General features: G+C 38.8%; 1 protein-coding gene across 2 annotated transcripts in view; it reads right to left on the reverse strand.

The window, feature by feature from the left end:
* LOC137631028 (uncharacterized) overlaps positions 1-11322 on the reverse strand; it is a 104455-nt gene extending 93133 nt beyond the window's left edge. The window contains exon 1 of one of the 2 annotated variants that reach the window (XM_068362590.1): positions 11008-11322. The gene's annotated coding sequence lies outside the window, so the exon portion shown is untranslated. The remainder of the gene's footprint in view (positions 1-11007) is intronic. The other variant, XM_068362589.1, reaches the window with a different exon arrangement.
* Between the last annotated feature and the right edge of the window lie 10262 nt (positions 11323-21584).

Below are 21584 nucleotides of genomic sequence, written 5' to 3' on the forward strand. Positions count from 1 at the left end.
CTAGCTTAGTATAGGTGGACTTAGCTTGTTGTACGCCCAGCGAAAACTCAGATGGCGGAGAGCGGGGAATAGCAGAGACAAAGTGGTCTGGGTAAACCTCCCTAAGTAGAGCCAAGACCTTACGAAAATCAATAGACTGTGGAGAAAGCTTGGATTCATCCACGTCTGATGAGGGATCCAGGTGTGCCTCCTCATCATCCGAAGCCTCATCACCAGAGTGTAGCGAAGAGATCGGACAAGAATGCTGAACTGCAGAGTCAGAACGAGAAGGAACAATATTAGTGGTTTCCTCTTCAAGTGACTGTTGAGGGAAAACCTGAGGCTCAGACTGCAAAGGCTGAATAACAGACGAAGCAGAAGGAAGGCGCATGGGTGGAGGAGGCTGACTCCTAGCATGAGAGGTTGAACCCAAGGATAGCGCTTGCTGAGCGGTTGGCGGAAGCGGAGTAGCAAGTTCCTGTTCCTGTGGTATGAGCGGAGCATGATGAGGTTGAGGCTGCGCAGAACAAGGTAAATGTCTCGCAAGCTGAGGCTCCTGAGGCGCAAGGCCAAGGTGTAGTGGTGCTTGCCTTGTGGAGGGTTGAGCTCGCTGCAGCGAGAGCTGAGGAGACTGACTCATGAACGGGAGAGGTTGTTGTACCTCAACCGAGAGTTGCACCACTGGTGGAGCAGCAAGGGGAGGCGGAGGAAGAGAGGTATAATCCTCCTGATCCCATAGTAAAGGTTGCCTTAACGAAGGCGGAGGCTGAACACCACTGGGAACAGCAAACTCAGAATGTGGCTCAACATCGTACGCCTGGCAGGTGGTACTGCGATCAGGCGGAGCGAGCGCATACGGAGGGAGTGTAGGCGGAGGCGGAGGCGCAACACTCTCAGCCCGACACTCACGCATCAAGTCCGAAAGCTGTGCTTGCATGGACTGAAGAAGAGTCCACTTGGGATCGGCAGAAACGACAGCAGACTGAGGAAAAGTCTTAACAGTCGAGCTCTGTTGTGGCAGAACCTTACTCCTCTTGGGCGGAGTGCAGTCGACAGATGACTGAGGCGAGTCAGAGCTGAGCCAATGACTGCAACCTGGCTGAGCACTCGCGGACTGGACTCTGCGTTTAAGCGGTCTCGAGACCTGAGACCAACGTTTCTTCCCAGACAGTTGATCAGCGGACGAGATAAAGACGGGCTCAATCGTCTGCAGGTGGGAGTGACGGTCTTTGGAAGACACGCCCGCAACCACCGAGGATACTTCTGTGCGCCTAACAAGGCCTGCCGAACCCTTATGCCCTTCGACATTGCTTCTCCCCTGGGCTTGGGAGCTTGCAAGAGGTCCCGGACTGGGAGGACGACTGGCTCGCACAGAAATATCCTCACGCACCACACTGGCACTGACACTAGCACTTGGCACTGCACTGACACTAGCACTCGTCACAGCACTGGCACTAATTCCACCCACTGCACTCTTGACCTTAAGTTCCTTTACTTCGGCCATCAGAGACTTATGGTCACTTACCACTGACTCTACTTTATCGCCTAAGGCCTGAATAGCACGCAAAACAACAGACATATCAGGCGGAGGGCAAACAGTAGGTTCGGGGGTAGCCACTACAGGGGTAGGAAAAGGTAGGGGATCATGAGGTGAGGAAAAAAGTGAAGAGTGAGAAGAACTCCTCCTAACTCTACCTCTCTCTAACTTAGTTGAATATTTCAAAAGACGGACAAATTCCAATTCCGAAAGTCCGGCGCATTCCTCACATCGATTTTCTAACTGACAGGGCCTGTCCCTACAGTCAGAACAAGCGGTGTGAGGATCTACCGAGGCCTTCGGAATACGCCTATTGCAAGACCTACATCGTCTATGGGAGGGGGCTTGCGAAATGTCAGACATCTTGAATCCAAAGAGTTAGCCAAAGGGGGTTCCAAAATCAAGCAAAAGATCGTTAACCGTTAATCAGGACTATATAAAAGCTATCTAGCTAATATAAGAAGGTTTCCAGTAAAGCGACAGCCGTTAATCTGAGAGAATACTTCACCAATTAGCCGTGAAAATACTCGAAGACCATAAGCGTATCCCAGAACGTCTTGCCGGAAGCACGACAGAGGAATAATTGAGGAGGTGTCAACAAGAAGTACTTGAGTACCTGGCCACAGGTGGCGCTGGTAAGTACACCCCCTTCTAGTATTGTGATAGCTGGCGTATCCCTCCATAGAATTCTGTCGGGCAACAGAGTTGACAGCTACATGATTATCGGGTAAGTATATTGAAAATATAGGGATTATACTTTTGCCAAAGCTGGAGAAGACAAGCCAGGAGACTTTGAGCAAAGTGTAACTAATCCACCACTAATTAGCAGGGGGGTAAGGGGGTAGCCGGCTACCCCGCTCTCACACACACACACACACCTGTGTTGGCTCATCACTTTTTATGCAGGTAGGACTTATTGGGGGACAGGTGATAGCGGGCCAATTTGTATAAATAGCTCAAGATTTGTATTCTTAGGAAAAATACATTACTGTACTTCCAAATTTGTAATTTGTTCCGACACTAAATACAAAACCTTTCGCTATTTATAGGGATGACGTGCCCATTAGGAGGGTGAAAGTCCAAAGCAACTGGCTGGTATTTGACCAGGGATTTTCTCGTACGTGCTCTGCACGTGACAGGGAGTACCATGACACTTCGCTAAATTCATGGAAAGCTCGGTTAGCGAACTGAGCAATCTGTATGGTTGTGTGAAACCAGCAGTGTGACTAGTCTAGGTAGGAATTTTCAAGAACGAAGGAATCTTTGAATCAACCATAGACATTACCCAATCCAACCTAATCCAGGGGTATGGGGACTAAAGAATATAACCCTATACCAAGTACACAAATGAAATGGTTTTACCTGCAGACAGAAGAGCCAGCCTTGCAGAGTACAGTAAGTGCTGTTTCCCCAAAGAAAAGAAGATGAAAGAAAGAATGGACCAGTTATTCTTAATCATTCATCCCAGACTTAACGATGGTTAAACTCTGCCCTCCGCCATCTGCTACTTGTCCATCAAATAGCCTGAGGTGTTTAAACCATTTACTGTGTAGCCACTACAGGGCAAATGGATTATATCTCCATGTTCCTGTGGGTCATGTCTTGCAGGAAGTAGGCAGTGATGGTCGTTTGACGCTTCGACACGCCCGCTTGCAAGGCCTGCATCACAGAGTAGTTATTAAAAGCGAAGGATATACTCGTGCCCCAGTTACGAGCTCTAGGTCTCCTCTATAGAGGAGAAGGATCAAGATTCAATGCTCAGTCTATAACCTTGTGAATCCAAGCTGAGAACGTGTTCTCTGTTATCCTTCTCTTGACATTCCCCGAGCAAACAAGGAGTACTGACAATCGGGGGCAAGCTCATGTAGTTCTCTTCAGGTACCACCTCAAGTTCCTCACTGGCATAGTAACTGTTGATCTGGATCATTGGTCATGCTACGAAGGACTCCCAATCCGAAGGGCTCGAATCTGACATAAGATGCTGCCAGGAACGGAGTCGACTATTACCTTCCCCATAGCCGTGAATGAGAGACATCGTCGGCGTACCATGGAATTCGCCGACTCTCTTAGCCAAAGCCCACACGAGCTGGAAACCTGTCTTCAATGTCAAATGAAGATCTGCTGCTTAGCCTCCTGGATCATAGGGGGCACCCTTCAGGGACCAAAGGATGCGAACCATGTTCCATGGAGGAGGTCTAACTTCTGGCTGGGGGAAGGTAGCCTCGTAACTCAGAATGAAGAGAGACAATACCGATGCAGAGGAGTTAATTTCTGCGGCATGAAGGCGAGTCTCAAGCTGGAGCAGTAGTCTTTCATCACAGACTGAGAGGAGTTTTTCCCCCAGAAGGTATCCAAGCAAACTCCGCAATGCTGGAAGTGGCAGATACCTCATAATCACTGAAGGAAGTCCACTTGCCTGTAAAATGGCAACTGGAGAATTCCAAAGGTATCCTGAACATCCTTTCACAAATTGCTTTTAAAGCTTCTTCGTGCAAGATGGTGGAAAGTGTTCAGGCGTGAAGACGTAGGGGACCTACGGCTCTGTGGAAGATGTTCCCATGTGGCTGTCTGAGTAGATTGTGTTGTGGAGGGAGATTCTCAGGACAGCTGAAGAAGGTACAAGAACCATCCTGCAGAGGCCAAGTGGAGCTAAAAGGGTCATCGCTAGGTTGCGGATGATCTTGCCTTGTTAAGTACCCTTGTCATCAAGCAAAACTGGTGGAAAGGCTAAAACGCCGATGTTGACCCACCTCTGCTGAATACATTCTGACATAGAACCAGGGGATCCAGGACTGGTGAACAGTAGAGCGGGAGCCCATTGTTCAGGGACGTCGCAAAGAAATCCACTGTTGGGAACCCCTCAAAGTCGGGACTTTGTTGGCTACTGGATGATTCAAAGACCCATCAGAGGCCACTATCTGAGAAGCTCTGCTCAGATGACCGTGAGCACGTTCCTACGGTCCGGAATGAATCGAGCTGATTGGGAAAACATGTCTTCTGCCCATTTTAGCATAACCATGCTAGAAGACAAAGGTGCTGTGAAAAAGGTACCACCTGCTTGTTCTACCTAAGACACTACTGTGGTGCTGTCACTCGCCAATACCAACGAGTGACCCGCCAGGAATTGATATATCTGCTGCTGTTTAGCTAGGAAGGCTGCCCTCATCCCTAGAAGATTTGTATGATGGTACCATTTGGACTCTTGACCAGAGCTCTGAGGCCGTGTAGTACAGTATGTACAGTAGTCCCCCCTTCTTTCTTTTGATGCATCTGAAACTAGAGGAGAACTAGGTAGAGCGCAGAACTTCGCCACAGCAGCTTTATTTCCCGTTCTTTTGGTTGACCTTGACCTTAATATGTATTAATTGGCATGGATGTTCATAGTCTCAAATATGAACCAAGTTAGAATTCTCTATGGCAATGTCCAAACTTATGGCTGATTACATGAATTGGACATTTTGCTTTACCATGACCTTGACCTTCCAAAATTTAATCCTTTCCAGCCTTTTACATAACAGTTAATCCATGCAAGTTTCATTATTCTATGATTAAAATTGTGGCCAGGAAGCTGTTCATAAACACATACAAATTAAAAACACAAGAAGGGGCAAAAACATAACCACCTTCCAACTTCGTTGGCCGAGGTAAAATGCATCAAAGCCGGGGAAATGGTCGAGGTCAACCCCTAGGCGGAGATTCTCGTCTATCAACTATATTCTCAGGTACATCTTCTGCCTTGGTCTCATAGAGACCAGAGAGAAATGAGATCCCTCAGGCTAACCCACCTGGGATCTGGCTGCTCCTGAAGAGGTTAAATTCGAAGGAGTCCAATGCAGAATCAACGAACCGGAGTAAAACAGTGACCTATGAGACGTAACCACCGCTGGCTGAGTGTGTCTCTCATAGAAGAAAGAGACTTGCCACCTTCTTCTGCCTTGGACCACGTCGTCCTGAGGAAACTTCTGCTGTGTGATGACGATATCCAGGGGTATGAGTTCTAGAGGTCGAAAGTGCACAGGAAGTCCTGTGGGCTAACTGCTTCTTTGACCGATATATGCTGTCTCCTTGCCAAACAGTTTGATGAACCAACTTGTTCCAGGAGGAGAGGACCAATACGGGAGACTTCTATAGGAAAGAACTGACTGTAAAGCTCTGAGATACTTTGATGAAACATGTGGTCCTGCAAAAATGACGTAACACCTCAGTCTGTGTCCGAATATGTTCCGATTCTCGTAGGTCATAGAGAGTACTGCCATAGCACCTCAACAGAAGGGTGGGATGAGAAGATGTGCATGCTCTTTGTAGCCGAGCTGAGGATTTTCTGCCCGTCGAAAAAAGACGAGTACAGTGCGACGACATCACAAACTTTATCGGTAAGAGTTTTATAGTTATTCAAACTACCTAGCCTAAGTCCTTTTTCTGGTGCATAGAATTTGTACCCACTTGAAAAATGTCAATTTATACAGTTTTTGCACATACTGTAGGTCTATTTTCCATAGTATGGAATATGTACCCCTTGTAATATATAATGCTTTAAAACTCCAGATCCATTTTCTATGACATAGAATATGGACCTTTTTGCAGTTTTTGCACATGGGTATATTTTCCTTGTATTTCATTATGTTTTAAAGTCCCCCGTCCATTTTCTATGGCACAGAATAGGGACCCCCTTGAAAAATTTATCAATTTATGTAGTTTTTGCATATGAATTTACATTTACAGTACTTCAATTTACTCAAGAACATCAATAAATCAGTATCTCTAATACATTTTATTTGTATGTACAGTACTTATTTATCATGTTTTAAAACAATTTTCTATTGTTCAGGTTTGTCCTGAGGGGACTTTCCAGCTGAAGAGACTGGAACAGAAGGTGAATGCCATACAGCCATACCTTACGGCTAAGCGGAGACTCGGCTCCCACAGTCACCATCAGTGTCTGGTTCAGCCACATTCTAACTGCATGGAGACTGGTTTCATTTCAGGCCCACCACTGATATTCAACCCAGTTGATAGTCAGTGGCAGCGTGATCGTGCCAAGATCTAGGGGTTCAAGATCTGGAAGAAGATTTCGGCATCACCAGCTGAGCCGACCATCAGCCATGAAGAGGAACCAGTCAACACCATTACCATGCAAGGTGATGGTAACTGTTTCTTCGGTACTATCTCCAACTTCTTCACAGGCACCCAGACAAACCACAGCATTCTACGAGCCCACACCATCCAGTACATGAAGGAGGACAATGCCACCCTCAGCAACCTTGCAGCACAGGAAAACTATGTAAATGTCAGCAACATCGCACAGGCAGGAGAGTATGCCACAGAAATAGAAATACTTGCTGTACCCAGCCAACACGTCATGCCCATCTAGACCTACTCACTATTTGGGGAAGCACACTGGTGGCAATGCTACATACCACTCTCGGACATACCTTCAGCTTGTGGGGCTTCATCCAAAGCCATGTTTTTAAAGAACATGTTCGAACATTTTGAACCTGTCATAACTCTTTAAAAATGTAGTTTTGTTTTCATTGCATACACAAATCCCCCCCAATTAAAAAAAAAAATTACTCCTTCCCTAAATCTGGAGGGGGTCTATCTTCCATAGGGGGGGTTCATATTCCACTGTGGAATATGGACCCCGGGGGTACCATTTACAATCTTACACCGGAACAAATTACCGTTTCTCAAAAGTAACATTATAAAAATCAGTGGAATGTAAGCAATATTTTCATATAATCTTGACATATACTGTAAATTCATTCTTGTTAAACGTATTTTAGCCAGACCTTAAGAATTTGATAGTTTTGTGTCTAAGAATATTTTCATGTTGAACATTAGAGTTCCCAACTAGTGACTTTTGAACTAAAACCTCTTGAACTGATGTTACAACAGTTTTGAACATATCTGAACTAACCTAAGGTACCCTTCACCTAACCTGACTTGACCTAAAACGCTGATTCCTTACCTACTGCTTAGAATAACAATGTAAACAAAACAAAAATATTCTCAATACTATGTAAAACTCTGCCAAGCCTATACCATCTAAAAAAAATAAGTCAGTGAATTTATGATACTTTTTTTTCTAGCCAAATACATGAACCAAATATTTTTTCATCATGTTATCTTGTGTTTCATCCATTTCCCACAATGAATATTGGGGGCAAACAACCCAATCACAAGTTTTTCAACACCCCTCCATAATCACCATCATATCTTATCACACCATTGTTCTACCCACTGAGATGAAGCATCATTTGTTGCTTTAGACCCTACCCAGCCCAATATGATAACAATTATGGGGAACCCCAGTGGGAAACCGGGGTTTTGGGTGGGGAAACACCATGAGTGATTTTCAGCAGTAGTATTGGTCAGATATGTATAATAAACACAATATAACCAGTTGGGAAAATACGTAGTTCATATAAGTGTCGTGAAATTAAATTATCATAATAATCTATGATTCACATCACGTCCCTCAACTGGTTCTTATTCTGTCATGCCTCGCTTCACTTGGAAATAAACAATCTCACTGCTCTGCTCTGGCAAGCAGTACCTGGATGAGCTGCGCAAAGCCAATCCTGAGGGTCATTGTTTCGAAGCCATCTTTTTACTTTCACATGAACAATAGCTAGACCGTACCATGAACAGTATGTTTTAAACAATCAATAACCGAAATACATAAAATTACGGTAAATTCAGAAATACTGAAATCCTGTGGGAAGCATCTCCTAACGGTAGTCGTGGTGGAACTGAAAACGGATGGGGAAAAAAGTGGCTCTTGTAAAGCAGCATCCGAGAAATCCTGCATAAATGTTTGGAAGCTCGTAACTGGCTAAAACAAGGTTAGGTAATGATTAGGCCACATAAAAAAAAGCTGGAAAAAACGAAGGAAAACAACGCATGCGCAGTAACCCACCACCATTCTCTCAAAAGAAAATACAGTAGACAAATAAATGGTGCTGACAAATCAAAATGCTAAAATAGCCTGCACTCCTGCATTTCTTATAGTGAATTCCAGTTACGTTTGAAATTACAGTATCATATATTAACCAACAGGGCTTCAGTAGGCCTATATAGCCTACCTAAATGCATACTGTATGTTGATTAAGCTTTTATCTTAAGACACTACAAGCATTGGGTTATCAATATCAGCATCAACATATCAGGAAGACCACTCGATTTAATCTACCATAACTTGAAATTCAACAGAGTTTAAACACTTTCAGGTAGGCCTATGTCAACTTGGCTCGAGTTAAGTTGACCTTTAGGGCAATCAGTCAACTGTGATTATTTTCAACTGTAAAATTATTTGGTAATCTTTAACTATTATTATTACTTGCTAAGCTACAACCGTAGTTGAAAAATAATGATGCTATAAGCCCAAGGGCTCCAACAGGGAAAATAGCCTAGTGAGGAAAGATAAGGAAACTACAAATAAGTAATTAACAATTAAAATATTTTAAGAAAAGTAACCACATTCAAATAAAAATTTCATATATAAACTACAAAAACTATAATAAAAAAACAAGAGCAAGAAAAATAAGATGGAATAGTGTGCCCGAGTATACCCTCAAGCAAGAGAACTCTACCTGTGCCCGAGTGTACCCTCAAGCAAGAGAACTCTACCCCAAGACAGAGGCAATGGCACTATACAAGACCAGACAACGATGGATTGATTTTGGAATGTCCTTATAGAAGAGCCTCTTACCATAGATAAAAAGTCTTTTCTACCCTTACCAAGAGGAAAGTAGCCTAGCAGTTAACCCCTTGAGTGGGGAAGAATTGCTTGGTAATCTCAGTGGTGTCAGGTGTATGAGAACAGAGGAGAATGAGTAACGAATATTCCAGAATACTCACTGGATGTGTAGGCAAAAGGAAAATAAACCGTAGCCAGAGAGAAGGATCCAATGTAGTATTGACTGGCCAGTTAAAGGACCCAATAACTCTCTAGCGGTAGTATCTCAACGGCTTGTTTTAAAGGTTTCAGGAGACATGGGACTACTTTTATTCCATACGGTTTTTTGATGGGATTGAAATTTGGGGCGACTTCCACTTCTCTGCACATCCTTGACCAGCAATAGGGCGATGTAAAAGAAGTGTACTGTACTTGACATCAAAATTATAAGTAAAACGTGAGTGAATTTTGACATCAATTAAAAGTATCACAGGCGTGTACTCCAATGTCGAAATCCAGAGTAAAACAGGAACATAATTTGACATTGAAACCGAGGGTAAAACAAGTGTACTTCGATATCAAAATTAAAAGCTAAACAGGAATCTAATTTGACCCTAAATTTTAAGACATTGAAAACTAAAACAGTAGCGTACTATGACATAAAAAATTAACCTATTACCATTTTTTAGCATTGGAATAAATTACTTTTATTATCTGCCATAAGCACCCATAACATTACTCTCTAGTGGTCTAATTTGCTTGACCCAATTAAAAACAATAGAAGGTTGTAGATGTTATAAAGTGATTTAAATCAAGGAGCTGATGTTACAAAGCAAAGATTTATCCAAGGCCTCTAGTTTCATTTTTTGTTTTTTTAAGTTTATATAGATTATATATGAAAGGTTTATTTTAATGTCATTAGTTAAAAAAAATTAATTGGCAATTGATTTTCTTGTAGCTAATTTATTTCCTTCCCTCACTTTCCCTGTTGGAGCCCTTGGGATTATAGCATCCTGCTTTTCCAACTAGGGTTGTAGCCTGGCAATTAATAATAATAACAAAAGGCAAGGTATAAGGGTATTTCTGATAAGCCCTTTAAACTAGAATACCCATAAGACTCTTATCCTTACTACACGTACTGTAGTCGGCTAACCCTCTGGCTATAAGGCTACAGAACCTTGTCAATAAGGCTACAGAACCTTCTGTCTAGAAGGCTACAGAACGGACCTTTATCTAATGAAAAAAGTAGTTTTTTCCCCTAGGTTCCATTACCCTCTAATACAGTAAAATAATACCCTTTCTGTCTAAAAGACAACAGAACCTTGTCTATAAGGCTACAGAACCTTTTGTCAATAAGGCTACAGTACCTTCTGTCAATAAGGCTACAGAACCTTCTGTCTACAAGGCTACAGTTGCGTGTGAAATGCTCCGAGGGATACCTGGCCAAGGTGTTTCGACGTCCGGACAGGTTAAAAAGCAAGTGACCACTGCAACTTGCAATTGCAGCGGTGCGACAGGTTTCCTCGTACGCCAACTCATCTTTTATTAACGTTTGTTGTGAGGAACTTGTGAGGAATCAATGGGAGTTCCTTACTGAGAGAAAAAAAGGACAGTAGACATTGTCATTGCCGGCTTTTTCGTATATTAGATGGCATATGAGCGAGACATGCAACAAAAATGGTTATTTGACAGGAATAAGTTTTGCAATAAACAACCAGACATTATTAAACAATTTAGTAAGGGTTGACATCGACTGCTTCGACTTCCACTGGAAGGGGTCAACAATCGGTAGACAGCCCACTCCCAAAATTACCTTTGTCGCCGCTCTAAGAAGGATTAACACCAATTATTTGTACAAACAAACTGACGTACTTGTTCATGCCTATCGTTGTTGCACGCGGAAATAAGGCAGAACCTCCTCTTGAAGGAGATAATGGGTTCGAACGTGAGAGTAATCCTTCATAAACAAGTCTTGCGCCATTTGCAAAATACTGAAGAAAACAAATGCTGCTGCTGTACAGATGTCCATATTATCGTACAATTCGTTTTCATCGCACCTGTCTAAAAGGAGACAGTGTTCATCAAAACACTATATTAATTTCAGCATGAGTATTTTAAAGCACCTTATAGCTTTACATACGAAAGGGTTCAAAATAGGAGACAGCACACTACTACTACTACCGCTATCTGATCAATATATCATGAATACACTCAAGGCTGTCATTTTTTATTATGATAATACACAATTATAACTACAAATATATCTATAATTGTTTTCCTAATCATTTCTACCGTAACAACTACGATTTGTTGCTGTCACTTTTTGTCATTAAATTACCTGTTACCCTAAGACCCAACCTGTAAGACAAGGCCATGACATTTTATTCCTGCCAGACGTAAGAGTGTTTATTATTGGTTGTCTTTTGTATCGTTTATTTGGTTTGCCTTTTTATGATTTATTGTCTTTTTAATAGTTATTTTTATACACAATTATATTATTTTTAAAACTGTGTACCAATAAAATTATCTAATTAAGAATATTACAGAGTTGAGAATCCGTCATGATACGCTTACAAAACAAACTAAATTAACTCATTATGTTTATATCTTTGCATGACTTACATGCTTATTGTTATTAAATAAAACATAGAAATCTAAGTTTCTGCTATCTAATGTGTTGCCTTAATTTTCTGAATATGACTGCTGTACGTTTCTATTTTTTTCTCGATAGGACTTCTACCTACTTCTACCCAACAATGGAAGCTGGTAAAATTTTGTAAATGGACGAATCATTTCTACGTCTACAATTACATGATTACAGGTAATACCGTAATATTTCTCGTCTCTCTCGTGGTAGAAGTTATTCTTACATATCACAAAGTAAAATGCAACAAGTAGAATGATGCACAACTACACGAAAAAAATACAATAAGGTCCCACTGGACATCCGAAAGACTGAAGATTTAAAGCAATATGGTGTGAGATGTTGAATGCCTTGGAATGTATATGATGAAATGACTTTAAAGGTCCTGTAGAGAGTAGGGTTCCCCTGCAGTATCGGACCAGAAAAACAACAGCCCTTAGAGTAGGCTAAGTAATAACAACTACCTTAGTGTCAACTAAACGTAAGGATTTAACTTTCAGTTCTTATTAGTTGTTAAGTTCAGTTTCTTGGGGATAGGTAGGGGTTTGATAACTTGCGTATGGAAGGATTTCGTCTTGGTTAGACAATGAATTAAATAAGTTGTAAATGCTCGTTCTTAAAGGATTGTGGTGTGTATTAAGGGTCAGCCTTTGGAGATGCGTGTCCATTTTGAGAACTATTTTGGTGAGCTCCAGAATAATATGTATAGACATTGGCAGAATCTAAAATAATGATAAAAAGTACACTTAACCTTCGAGTGCAGACGCACCATGCAGTGATCTGCCTCATTCTGGCCTGAGTTTTGTTCTCGTTTAATTTCGTTGATGGAATCTTTGAAAATAATAGTAGGTCTTATGGAGGAACTCAAGGGGAAAATAATAAAACTACCTCATGGCGAATAGTTGCCTTTTGTGTGGATCTTCGGAGAGGAATAAAAAGAAAAAAAAAGTGGATATGATGTGAATTTTATGAGAGGTTGTTCTGTGCAGACGTCAACACTAGTTATTATGATTTAGCAAAATTGAAATAGTTTTGCCCCATGTGTATAGACGAAGCCAAAATAGCCATGACGAATATGTAAACAATGGAAGAAGAAACAAAGAAGAGAGACTTCACTATACTTGAACATGAAGGGAGAATTGCTGAATTTGAAAAAAAAAAACATCTTGCTGCCCTTACTGCGGACGCAGCAAATGCCACCCAGACTACGGATCCGAAAACAGTTGACCTTCCTGAGAATTTACCAAAGAATATGAGATCAATCAAGTTAACGCTTCGAACAATGATGGCCCCCTAAAATGGGAAAATGACATACGCTGACGAAGTTAAAAGAAAAAAACTACTAGTGATTAAATCAACAAAAGCATCATATACAATCACTGAGAGGAAAACTGGGGTTGAAAATATACTTACAGATATGCCAATGCTTAATACGAGGTCAACTTCAAATGGAAATATTGCTGTGAATTTGGGTGATGAAAAATTGAGAGAGGAACAAGATTCAAACCATGGTTGTCGACACTGAGACGAGGAAAATTGGGAAATTAAAACCTAGAATAATGATAGGCAATGTATATAATCATGAAGATGAAGTAGTTGAATGCTTTGATTCAAAGTAATCATTGTCTGGACCAGATTTAAAATGTAGAACAGAAGATAAGTCTGGCATTAAAAAAAAAAAAAAAAAAAAAAAAAAAAAAAAAGGTGCTGTATGTGGGACTAGAGTAATTACTCTAGGTGGGACTACCCACTGCTTGTTGAAATGTGATCCTAAAGTTCAGAAGGCTAATCATGATAATGGTGACAAAGTTATGTTGCAATGGGGTACTTATAGCATACGTGATAGGTACCATGTGATGACCTGCTACCATTGTCAAAGCAAAGACATGAACACTTTGAAAAAGATTGCAAGATCGAGACTATTGATAAAGCATTTGGTTAATGTTCAGGAAATCACGCCTCCAGGGAATGCAACTCGCAACAGATAAAATGTATGAATTACACTAAGTTCAACAAACCAGATGATCATATAGTGAAGTAAAGACATTATAAAGCTTATGATTTGGAATTGAAAAGATTTGCAGAAAATACTGACTATGGATGCTAAGGATATCATAAAATGCAGCAATGTAGATATCTAATACGTTGGTAATTAAAGCAACTCAAATTCGAGAATAGATAAATAAGTAACATTTCGATTAAGAAAAGACTAGTCTTACTTGTTTTCTAAGTGCTTTGATGATGTGGATTGGACACTAAACACCAGTTATGCAGAATGATATGCAAAATACCTACGAAAGTACGATAAACGTTTTTGTAGATCCTGTAGAGAGTAGGGTTCCCCTACATTATAGGACTAGAAAAGCAGCCCTTAAAGTAAAGTACTTGTTACTTGTGAAATTTTAGGTCCGTATTCCACCCCTGAGGAGGTGCTCCAACAGACCATCCTTTACGACTAGAGTGAATAGGCCTAGTCATTCGTAATGGTGATATCTTGTAAGGCATATGCTAAGGGGAAAAGATGAGTTTTCAACTTTTTTTTTTTCTGAAGGTGGCTGGACTGATACATGATGAGAGTTAATGGCCTAAAGAGGTCTAAGCTACGTTTTGAAATAAAATTACATGAATATAAGCCCTCAGTTAGCAAACAAAGAAGGTAGATTTGATTAAAAAAAAAAAAATGCATAGTTACTATACCACATGTGTTTGTAACTGAAATATTCCGCTTTGTTATAAATATCAGAACCTATGAACATTTCTCGAAACAGATGATCTTTCCTTCATGATTAAGTCAAACACAATATCACCAAGAGAATTTCCATAACGTGGTGTTCCTACGCGCTTCTCACTTTCGAAATTGCAAGTATTTTCTTCCTTTCCAATGACTTGCAATATGGCTAGCAGGTGCTCAAAGTGTTGGTGCTGGTTTTGTTGCACGCCTAAATAGTTTTCTATTCCCTCAGGAATTTTTTTTCTAGTACTTGGTCTTTCCCGCAATTTACAATAAATGAAAATAGGTTACAAATTTCCTTTTTTCGGCAATAGTTATAGTATGGATACCAAGGAGGTGATAAATAGAGGTTATGTAAATATTCAATATGGTATAAACAATTCAAATTCGAGAATTGATAAATGATAAACTTAAAAAGACTTTCATATTCTCTAAGCGCTTCGATAGTGGATTTGAAAATAAATACCAGTTTTGCAGTGTGATATGTTAAATACCCAAGAATGAATACGATAATCTGATTTTGTAAGTCCTGTAGACTATAGACAACAGGGTTCCCCTACGCAATAGATTCAGGAAAGCAGTACTTACAGTAAGTAAAATAAGACTAATTACTGAAGCCATAACTTACTAGGACACTTCTTGTAATGTTATCAATAAGCTTACAGTGGTAGTGGAAGGTTGTATTGCTCCATTCGTAGAAAATTTAAACAAAAGAATGTAAGTAGCATAATGCGCAACATATCCCCATTTATATCTGGCCAGTAATTCTCCACTATAAACATTCTTATAGCTAAGTAAATTATCAGACGATGTATAATTACGAAACACCAATCAATGAAAATACTAGATATTATCCTGATACAAACTTTTATGTTTTAAATATGAGGTAAAACCTCTCAAGGGACTGAATGAAAAGCATGGGAAACTTACCAAAGACTTAGGGCTCGGCCACACCAAGCGCGATGAGCGGCATGACTCGGGCGGCAGGCCAGCGACAAAATGTTGGGTGGCCACACCGGAACCGTCACACCTCTCTTGCCTCCTCACTCTCAGTCCCAGCTTTCGAAGATAGCCTTCCTCGTAAACATGACATGGTGTTTGAGTAGGAAATTACTTCCGATTGAAAATCTTTATTTCGATATGAACTATAAATTACACAAGAGTCTGGATTCACGATTTTAATAAACAGAGAAGGGAAAATAAGTTAATTTTGAAATTAATGTCGCCAGTCTCGTTTGTACGGCGACAGATTTAATGAATATCTGCATATTTCACAAGTCTTTTGACTCTTTGATGGCAACATCCTTCCTGGGTTCAGGCTCAAAAGACAAACGTCGAACTATAGACAACCTCAATCTCTCTCTTACCAGGTATTATAATTGCTTCAAATATGATAAAGTTAACGAAAAATCATTGTCCCTTTCATTCCAGAATTAACTAGCATTTGCATAAGGTATATTATTTAAATGTACATACGATTCTTTTCACATTTAAAATTTCTCTACATCTATATATATATATATATATATATATATATATATATATATATATATATATATATATATATATATATATATATATATATATATACATACATATATATATACATATATATATATATATATATATATATATATATATATATATATATATGTGTGTGTGTGTAACTAAATGGTGATTAAATAGGTTGCAAAGCACAAAAAGGCGTAGGCCTACTCACTATTTTATTACCATCCATTTGCAGTTGATTGCCATAACCTCCATTTATTTAATCTATTTTTGCTCTCCGAAAAACCTCCCAAAAAATTGTTGATTAGTTATGGCTGGAAACGAACAACTGAACGCGTACCCCTTTAGGAACTGATGAAAAATGGTGTAATCTTGGGTGAAAACGCTCGAACCGCCGCGATTTTTTAAAACATGAAACATAGTCTGGCGGCAACTGCAGCCTCCTATCTGGCCACCTACATAAGATACCTAAGGTTTCAATTTGCCGCGGGAACCTCTTGCCGCTAACCGCGCTTGGTGTGGCCGAGCTCATAGGGACTTCGTATGAAATAGTCTAAAGTTTAGACTCAAAACCGACAACAACTTGAGTGTGGTCAAGCATTTCCAGTATAGATATTTGCCACGCGAATACTTTTAGGGGTTTATTTCTCGCCCTCCATCAGACATTAAGAGTCTGTTCAGGCGTGCCTTGATGTGTGAAAATAATTTCTTTTCAGTTTATATTTTGCTCTGAATCTTTTCAGTATTCGCTATCATTTGTATTCAGACTTAATAGTTTTCTGATCACTATTATAACACTTTCCAAAGAGATAAGTCTTCAGATTTTTCTTAGAAGCTGCCACATTTTTTGCTATTCTTGACATCCAGTGGAAGGTCGTTGAAGAGTCTCGGTGCAGCATAACTAAAAGTTCTTCCTCCTATTGCATGATTCACACTAATTTCGAATAGTCTATATGGGTCATCAGCATGTCTAACTCTTACAGCAGCACTAGTAGCTTGAGGGTAGGGGACCAAGCAATCACGAAGATATTTAGGCTTATCACTTGTAAGTGCCTTTTAAGTCAACAAACAAATCTTAAATTCAATTCTAGCCTTAACAGATAACCAATGTAGATCGATCAGTGCAGGAGTTATTCTCTCCCGAAATTTAATGCCTTTTATCAGTCTAGCCGCCCGGTTTTGCACATTTTGAAGCTTTCTTAGTAGTGTATTGGGCAATTTATTAGTACAGAGAATTGCAATAATCAAGCCTTGATATTACGCGACTCATCACTAAAATTTTGTACTGCCCTCTGTTAAATATTTTCTAATAAATGCTATGTTTCTCAGGTGATAGTTACACGCTTTCACTGTATTCACTATTTGATCCCTCATTGACAAATTACAATCCATCAGTACACCCAACTTTTTCCCAACAGGCACAATCCTAACATCAGTGTCACCAATTTTTATACTTTGAAATAACTGGTAATTCTTCAAAGCCACCTTTGTGCCAAAAAAAAAAAAAAAAAAAAAAACATACATTCTGTTTTATCATCATTTAATTTAAGCTTTTTCCTCTGCATCCATGTTTTTATTTCAGTCATTATCTCATAAATTTTCTTCATTGTATCTTGTGTTGTTGAAATTGAGAGGTAAAACTGAGTATCATCTGCATTTAGTTTAAAGCCCGCTTTTTGTTTTTTCAAGATATGTGATAGCTCGATAGTATATATAGTAGGGTAAGGCAATTTTGGACAGAGGCAATTTTGGACAAGTAAGGCAAATATTGGAAAGATACAATATTTCTAAAACTATTTATAATTTTCGAAAACTATGATGCTATTAGAAATTGCCCAACCTTCTACTTTATAAATATTAATATGTCTGGTTTTTAAAAAGTATTAAGCACCCCTGCATAAATTGTGGAATGTGGGTGTCCAATAATTGCCTCACCTTCATTTTAAGGTTTATCAGAAATAATACATGAAATTATTTTTTCTAAAAATAAATTAGTGGATGATGCTAAAGGAAGGTTTAAAATAAGAAATGAATGAAAAAATATGGAATATCTAGTGTCCAATTTTGCCTCGCCTTGGAAAATGGTAAGGCAATTTTGGACACAATTAAAAAAACATCTAATTCATAATGTTAAGTTATTAAGTAATAGATTTTGTAAACTCACTCTCTCTCTCTCTCTCTCTCTCTCTCTCTCTCTCTCTCTCTCTCTCTCTCTCTCTCTCTCTCTCTCTCTCTCTCTCTCTGTATATATATATATATATATATATATATATATATATATATATATATATATATATATATATATTTGATAATTTTAACTAGAAATATAGATAAATGATAGTTCTTTGAAAATATTTTCTATCATTTATTTCAATAGAAAATCATACTGATTTATAAGAAAAAAAAAAAGTTTTCTTTTCATAGAAAATGATAATAAAACCTATTACTAATGAGAAAATAGGGACAAGTACAAATTTGGAAATAAAGGTGAACAATTCAATATATACTATAGCCATATACGTGACAATTTAAATGCTTGAATATGTGACGGGTCTATTTAATTCAACCGAATGCTGAAAAAAAAGCTTCAGTTCTTTTAAATATGGCACTAAACATTCTCTTTGAGGCATGGGTTCCATAAATAAAGTACCATTAATTCCATCTGTAATTTGAAAAAGGTATGTATCCGTTTGGTGCTCTGGATACTCCTCTACTCCTAATGCCCGGCAGTTGATCTTACTGGAATTAGTATGGACCGGCAGGGGTCACTTGCCTTATTTAGATAGGCGCTGCGCATCACTAAGAGAATGGCTATTCTTTGATCAATTTAGCCAATGAATCCTCAATGGATTTAGTCAGTCTATGGAAAGCGAAAATGAAAGAATTGCCCCCAGTCCCGCCCGTAGTGGGTTGCTAAGAAACGCCCGGTTTGTAAATACTAAAGAAAAATTGAAAATTGGCAATTGGAATGTTAGAACCATGAATCAAACTGGGAAGTTACAGCTAGTAGAGAATGAATTTATGAAATATAGTTTGGAAATCTTGGCGCTAAGGAACAGATGGAGTAAGAAGAGAAGGGGTAGGAATAATGATGATGACACCAAGAGCAGAAAAGGCATTAACCAAATGGAGAGCTGTAGGTAGCAGATTGTTACTTACAAAAATTAAATCAAAGCAGTGCAATATGAGTATTATAGTTTGCTATGCGCCAACAAATGATTCCCCTGAAGAAAGGAAAGAAGAATACTGTGAAGAACTGCAGAGTATAATAGGTGAGAACCTAGAGAGAGATGAAAATTGTGATTAATGACTTCAATGCTAAAATTGGAAGAAATAATCAAGGGATAGAAAATGTGATGGGTGTTGAGGTTCTTGGCGAAGATGCAAATGAAAAGTTATTGTTCAACAAACAATCTTGTTACTGGAGGTACTCTTTACCAGCACAAGGATATCCACAAATATACAAGGACTTCATCATGTGGCAATTACAAATATCAAATAGATAACATAGCCATTGATAAAGAGAGAAGGAAGACTCTGGGAAATGTAACAAGCTATAGAGGTGCAGTTATTGGTAGTGGTCACCAGCTCCCCATTGCCACACAAATATTAAAACTGAAAGAACCCAACAGAAATATAGATAGAATGCCTAAGTTTGATACAACTAAGCTTCTAGAGGATGAGCACAGGAATCTTTGTAACTGAATGTAGGAATCGATTTACAGTCTTAAGAGACTTTAAGAGACGAAGTTTTGGGACATGCAGTTACAAGGAGAAAACCATGGATATCAAATGATACTTGGGATACTATAAAAAGAAGACAAAGACAGAAATTGATTTCTTAGTTTTCGAGGAAGAAATGAAAATTACAAGAGAGCATGCCAAGTATTTCAGTATTGATAGTGAGGTCAAAAGAAATATCAGGAATGATTGGAGAGAATATTTAGACAGGAAAGCAGATGAGGCTGGCAAAGCTATGAATCCAGGGAGTGGCTTTGTTGTAGGAATTGCTCTTGGAATTATTAATGAAATCTCTACGGAAAAAAGAAGCATATGCCCATCAAAAAGAAAGATGGATCTGTTATAACAAAAGAACATGAAGAAAGGTAACGTTGGATTGAACACTTTAGTGAGGTCATGAATAGGAAATACGAAGGGAATAATTTGATTGATATACCAGAAACTGATGAAGACCTTGATGTGCCCATGAATGAATTAGGTGTGTTTGAAGTCGAAGCTATTCTTTAAAAAAAAACTCAAACGATGGAAAGCCCCTGGATACGAAGGAATAACTGCTGAGATGATATTGCCTGAAAATGAAGTGACTCCCAGATTACCTACAAGATTATTTTGTAGAATGTGGCGTGAAGAGGCAAAGCCTTATGTATGGAAGCTAGGAATCTGGTGAAAATTACGAAAAAAGATCTGACTGATTGCAATCATTACAGAGGCATCACACTTACGTCAGCTGTCATGAAAATATATAGAATGCTCATTCTAAAGAGACTAGAGAGAAAGACTGATGAAAAGTTGAGAGATGAACAAGCAGGATATAGAAAAGGTAGAAGTTGTACTGACCAAATTTTCATTTAAGACTTGTGGTACAGCGATATGTAGAATATAGAATTCCACTTTTGATGGTATATGTGGGCTATGAAAAAGCTTTTGATTATGTGGTCTGGCAAATTTTGTGGAGAGTCCTGCGACATTATGGAGTTCCTCTTAAATATGTAAATTTAATTGTCTGTTCATAAGCATAGCAAATGCAAAGTTAATGTTAGTGGCGTCTTAACAAACGAATTTCCAGTGAAAAGTGGAATTTTCTAAGGGAATGTGTTGTTACCTATGTTGTTTATCCTCCTCATAGATTTTGTAATGCATAGATCGGTTGGGGATGGTGGAGAAGGATTGGACCAGAATGCATGAAAATCACATGAGGTTGAGCTCGAGATTAATAGAAGAAAGACAGATGATGAGAACGGTAATAAGCAATGGAAGATGAAATATCTTTGGAAGGATAAAATGTACACACTATGTCCATTCGTTTAACTACACAATCACCACCTTAATGCAATATCTGGCTTGTAATCATATCAATTCATATCATATACAATATATGTACTATACCCCAGTGAAAGGGTTTGCGTATCGCCATGATCAGCAAAGATTTTCCAACTAATGTTATAGCTTAGATTATAATAATAATAATAATAATAATAATAATAATAATAATAATAATAATAATAATAATAATTATTATTATTATTATTATTATTGTTATAATGATAATGATTGAAAAGAAATACCCGTAAATTAATTATGATTAAATGCTACATATAAGACTATATATATATATATATATATACATATATATATATATATGTATATATATACATATATATATACATATATATATATATATATATATATATATATATATATATATATATATATATATATATATAGAGAGAGAGAGAGAGAGAGAGAGAGAGAGAGAGAGAGAGAG

The sequence above is a fragment of the Palaemon carinicauda genome, chromosome 39 (assembly GCF_036898095.1).
Source record: "Palaemon carinicauda isolate YSFRI2023 chromosome 39, ASM3689809v2, whole genome shotgun sequence".
Taxonomy (NCBI): Eukaryota; Metazoa; Arthropoda; class Malacostraca; order Decapoda; family Palaemonidae; genus Palaemon; species Palaemon carinicauda.